Below are 6,185 nucleotides of genomic sequence, written 5' to 3'. Positions count from 1 at the left end.
CTACTATTTGGTTTTTTCTATTTAAATTGGGTTCCAATTCATCTAAATTCAGTTCAGCCGGTCCAATACATCCAAATACATCCAAATTCATCCAAATTCACCATAATTCACATAAATAGCATGAAATCCACATAGTAGCATCCAAATTCATCCAAAATCACCATAATTCACATAAATAGCATGAAATCCACATAGTAGCATACATGGTGCATGTAATAGCATACAAGAGGAGAGTGCCATGTCATCCAATACATAGTACTAGGTAGCACATGATGGCAAGCAAGAAGCCCGGTGCCGACTAGCGGAGGAAGGACCCGGGCGGGGTGTGTCCGCCCACATCGTTGGCGAAACGAGCAGCCCGGGGTTGCGCTCCGGTAGAAGCTGCAGAAGAACCACCTGGGTAATGAGGGCCTGGAATGATCAGCGAAAGAAACATGGTCTTCCTCGTCATTAGGACTCCGGGAGGGAGATTGAGCGGAATAACAAACACGGGCCAGCAACTGTAATTGGCAGTCGACATACCATATGGATTGAAACCATCTGTTGCTATCGCAATTCGACATTCCGAGCCTCGGCTGCCTTAAGCGGGTGTTTTGTATCGAAGTTCTTCCATGCCGTACCATCGGATGGATGTCCCATCTTCAACTTCTTGTTTTCGTCCACGAATCTCTTCCCATACTTGTGCCACGTCATCTGTTTGGCTGTCTCCTCGTGCATGTAAAGCCGCTGGATTCTTTTTATGAATGGGAGATATCGAAGAATCGACTTTGCGGTGCTTGACCGCCTCACCCGACCATCCTTTCCCGTTACCTCTTCATACCTAGATCGCTTACGGATGGGACGAGTACTTGTCCTCCGCATACTCGTCTCCAAAATAGAACGCAGCCTTTGGGACAACAGTCTATCCTTTGATAATCCATGTTGAGGTCCTTCATCATTCTCCTCGTCGCGTGCGTGCTTTGAGGCGGACAATGATCTTTGGGCAACATGTTACCAGCTGTTTTCAGACTTGCTTCAAAGCCCTCACGGGTGGTGTTGTACCGGGTCTTGTCGGCTAGACATTGGGAGATGGCATCGAGCTGAGAAATCGCGGCGCCCTCGTACGAGAGGCCTCTTAGCCGCGGCAATCATATCATAGAAGGCCTTCGCGGTTGGCTCTGGTTCCTCCGGCTTCGCGGCGCCTCCGGTTCGCGGCGCCTCCGGTTCGGAGGTGGCGAATCCGGGACATCGGCATGGACGAGATCATCTAGAAAGTCTCTAATTCCATCGTACTCATTGCCATTGAGCCGCTGCCGCATCACCTCACCTCTGTCACGTTCGCGCTCATCAAAGTCGATTTCCGTGACGTACCCATGCATATACCCATATTGCAGAAGGTGTCTATACATTTCATCCTTCCCACGACGTTGACGCTTCACGCAGCGAACACGAGGGCAAAGTGCCCGAGCCGGCCCCTTTGTACCACGCGCTAACTCATTCACTAGAAAATGGGTCTTCCTTGTCCACTCATCTGTTTTCTCGGTCGCACTAACACGCTCATTGTACATCCATCCATTATCAGCCATCCTCTCGCTTTATTGGGAGCCAAACCACGTACATAGCATTTATATCAAATAGGAAATTAAATGCATCATATTTTTATTTATTTTACCGGGCGAAACGCATGCATCAACCTACATCTCTACTAGGTGGGCTCCTAGCAGCCGCCGGATCCGTAGTTGGCTACGTTCTCCATGCTCTACCCCGGTCCAAGTCGAATTTTGGCAACACCTCCCCGCTGCTCTCCCGATACACGTCTCGGCAAAAGCCGAGAGGATGTGCATCCGGAGAACAACGGGGAGGCGCCGCCGAAATCCCGACTCGGACCGGAGTAGAACATGGAAAACGTAGACAACTACGCATCCGCCGACTGTCCCGTAAATGCCGCAAGCGTTACGGTTCAAAATATGCGGACCACTAATGCATATTTATCCGCGTAACGCTCGCGGACGGGAAGTGACACCTAGGTTACGCAACCGGACTTGGAAAATGAATCTAGTGACATAAGAAAATGCGGAGAAGAAGTTGGAAATTTAGCTCACCCTCGGCTGTAGAGGAAGTAGTCCAACAAACGAGTGTCGATGTCGGCGACCGTCGAGAAGCGCGTCAAGATCCGGGATCGTCACGCCGGGGTGCTCATGACGAGGCGGTCACCACATGGCCTATTACAAATTCACAATATTAGAAAAAATTCACATGTGCATTTCTATTTCCATTATTAAACATATTCATTTCTATTCCCATTATTAAACAAAATCATTTCTATTTCTATTGCACATTTCCATTTAATTTCTATTTCTGTCCAAATTTCCAATATTCTATTTATATTGCTATTTCAAATCAATTCTATTTTATTTCTTTCAACTATTTCCACTATTCTATTTCTATCCCACTATTGTATTTATAGTACAACAATTAAGCAAATAGAAAAAAAAAGCAGGGGATCTAACCCTAGCTTACCAATGCAGGGAAGAGGGGCCGGGCAGGCCTTGCCGGCAGGGAAGAGGGGACGGGCGGGGCGGCACAGGCAAGGGAGTGGAGTGGAGGAGGGGAGGGAGAGGAGGAAGGCGCAGGGGAGAGGAGGGTGGCGCAGGGGAGAGGAGGGCGGCCGGGGCGGAGGGTGGCGGCGGGCGGCCAGAGGGCAGCGAGGGGAGGAGGGCGGCCGGGGCGGAGCGTGGCGGCGGGCAGCGGGCGACGGTGAGGGAGGGAGGGTGGCGGCGGTGGGCGGGAAGGCGGCGGCCGGGGCTGAGCGGGCGGGGGAAGCGTGGCGGCGGCGCGGGCCGAGCGAGCGGGGAGAAGCGGGCGGGGAGATGCGGGCTCTTGGGTCCGGGGGCTTCGTTGAGTTGGTCCGCTCGACCAACTCGACCAGCCGCCGTTATTTTTTTTTTTTTTTTTAGGAGCTCCTGGTCATAACCCTAGGCTATATGCCGAGGGCCAGGCATATGCCGAGGGCAGCCCTCGGCATAGCCCCTTTTTTTCATTTTTCAACTTATTTTCTATTTAAATTTTATTAATGTCAATTATATTTATAAAATATATTAATGTAGGTCCATACAAATTTTCTTTTTTCAATTTATTTTTTATTTTTTATTTAAATTCCTCGACATGCTCGAGCGGGTGCTCGCGCGCCTCCCGCCCGCCAGCTTCTTCCGCCTCCGCGGCGTGTCCCGGCGACGGCGCGACGCCGCGGGGTCGCCGGCCTTCCTCGCCGCGTGCGCGCGCGTCCCCGCCCGCGACCCTCGGTTCCTCATGCTCGTCCGACTCGACCGACAGGACGCGCGCGCCGGCCACGCCGTCGCGTTCGACGCCGGCGAGGGGTCCTGGCGCGCTGCCACGCGGTCCCCGGGCCCGGTGCCGTGGCCGCCGCGGGCGGGCTTCGTGTCTCACCGCGCGCCCGACACCGAGCGCGCTCACCGTCGCCAACCCGCTCACCGGCGCCTCGCCGCGCGCTCCCGCCCCGCCGCCGGCCCCAGCTCCGAGCCGTCGCCATGTACGGCTCGCCCTACCGCGTCGTCCTCATCCTCGGCAAGCTCACGGACCTCTCCATGTCCGCGTTCGACCCCTCCACCAACTCCTGGTCCGTCCCGGTCCCGCTCTCGCAAGCCGGACCCGGACTCACCCGCCGATGCCAACACACCAGCCCCGCGCGGCAACAACGACGACAACGACGTAGACGCCGACGCCGACGAAGACGACGGCACGGTCTTCTTCTCGACCAAGTCCGGCACCGTAATGTCCTCATATGATATCAAGTTTCTCTCAGGCACACAAGTTCTAGGGCCATTCCCTAGATCTCGACGCTAGATTTCCGACGAAACCCTAGTTCCGTTGACCGCGCGGTCTACCCCTTTGATCGCATCCCATCGGGGTCCTCGGTGGGCATATGCCTCCATTTGAGCTTGGTTAGGTCATAGGTACATGTGGAAACAAAAATCATCCCATATGATATCAAGTTTCTCTCCAGGTTCACGTACGAGGGAGTTCCCCTCATACATGCGGAATCCGCCCAAGTGTAGGAACCCCCTGTCCGAGAAGCCGGACACACCGGGGGTAGCCTTGGATATAGAACCATCTCAAATCACTTTTGTGCATGCCATGTGGACACACACAAGTTCTGGGGCCATTCCCTAGATCTGACGCTAGATTTCCGAAGAAACCCTAGTTCGGTGACCGCGCGGTCTACCCCTTTGATCGCATCCCATCGGGGTCCCGCGTGGGCATATGCCTCCATTTGAGCTTGGTTAGGTCATAGGTACATGTGGAAACAAAAATCATCCCATATGATATCAAGTTTCTCTCCGGTTCACGTACGAGGAGTTCCCCTATACATGCGAATCTGCCCAAGTGTAGTAACCCCTGTCCGAGAAGCCGGACACACTGGGGGTAGCCTTGGATATAGAACCATCTCAGATCACTTTTGTGCATTCCATGTGGACACACACAAGTTTTGGGGCCATTCCCTAGATCCGATGCTCGATTTCCGATGAAACCCTAGTTCCGTTGACCGCGCGGTCTACTCCCTTTGATCGCATCCCATCGGGGGTCCCCGGTGGGCATATGCCTCCATTTGAGCTTGGTTAGGTCATAGGTACATGTGGAAACAAAAATCATCCCATATGATATCAAGTTTCTCTCCGGTTCACGTACGAGGGAGTTCCCCTATACATGCAGAATCTGCCTAAGTGTAGGAACCCCCTGTCCGAGAAGCCGGACACAACCAGGGGGTAGCCTTGGATATAAAACCATCTCAAATCACTTTTGTGCATGCCATGTGGACACACACAAGTTTTGGGGCCATTCCCTAGATCCGATGCTCGATTTCTGACGAAACTCTAGTTCTGTTGACCGCGCGGTCTACCCCTTTGATCGCATCCCATCGGGGTCCTCGGTGGGCATATGCCTCCATTTGAGCTTGGTTAGGTCATAGGTACATGTGGAAACAAAAATCATCCCATATGATATCAAGTTTCTCTCCGGTTCACGTACGAGGGAGTTCCCCTATACATGCGAGCCTGCCTAAGTGTAGGAACCCCCTGTCCGAGAAGCGGGACACACTGGGGGTAGCCTTGGATATAGAACCATCTCAAATCAATTTTGTGCATGCCATGTGGACACACACAAGTTCTGGGGCCATTCCCTAGATCCGACGCTAGATTTCCGACGAAACCCTAGTTCTGTTGACCGCGCGGTCTACCCCTTTGACTGCATCCCATCGGGGTCCCGGTGGGCATATGCCTCCATTTGAGCTTGGTTAGGTCATAGGTACATGTGGAAACAAAAATCATCCCATATGATATCAAGTTTCTCTCCGGTTCACGTACGAGGGAGTTCCCCTATATATGCGAATCCGCCCAAGTGTAGGAACCCCTGTCCGAGAAGCCGGACACACTGGGGGGTAGCCTTGGATATAGAACCATCTCAAATCACTTTTGTGCATGCCATGTGGACACACACAAGTTCTCGGGGCCATTCCCTAGATCCGACGCTCGATTTACGACGAAACCCTAGTTCCGTTGACCGCGCGGTCTACCCCTTTGATCGCATCCCATCGGGGGTCCCCGTGGGCATATGCCTCCATTTGAGCTTGGTTAGGTCATAGGTACATGTGGAAACAAAAATCATCCCATATGATATCAAGTTTCTCTCTGGTTCACGTACGAGGAGTTCCCCTATATATGCGAGACCGCCCAAGTGTAGGAACCCCTGTCCGAGAAGCCGGACACACTGGGGGGTAGCCTTGGATCTCAAATCACTTTTGTGCATGCCATGTGGACACACACAAGTTCTAGGGCCATTCCCTAGATCTCGACGCTAGATTTCCGACGAAACCCTAGTTCACGTTGACCGCGCGGTCTACCCTTTGATCGCATCCCATCGGGGTCCCGGTGGGCATATGCCTCCATTTGAGCTTGGTTAGGTCATAGGTACATGTGGAAACAAAAATCATCCCATATGATATCAAGTTTCTCTCCGGTTCACGTACGAGGAGTTCCCCCTATACATGCGAGACTGCCCAAGTGTAGGAACCCCCGTCCGAGAAGCCGGACACACTGTGGGTAGCCTTGGATATAGAACCATCTCAAATCACTTTTGTGCATGCCATGTGGACACACACAAGTTACGGGGCCATTCCCTAGATCCGACGC

Source organism: Lolium rigidum, chromosome 7 (genome assembly GCF_022539505.1).
Source record: "Lolium rigidum isolate FL_2022 chromosome 7, APGP_CSIRO_Lrig_0.1, whole genome shotgun sequence".
NCBI classification, from domain to species: domain Eukaryota; kingdom Viridiplantae; phylum Streptophyta; class Magnoliopsida; order Poales; family Poaceae; genus Lolium; species Lolium rigidum.
This window is presented reverse-complemented; position numbering follows the sequence as displayed.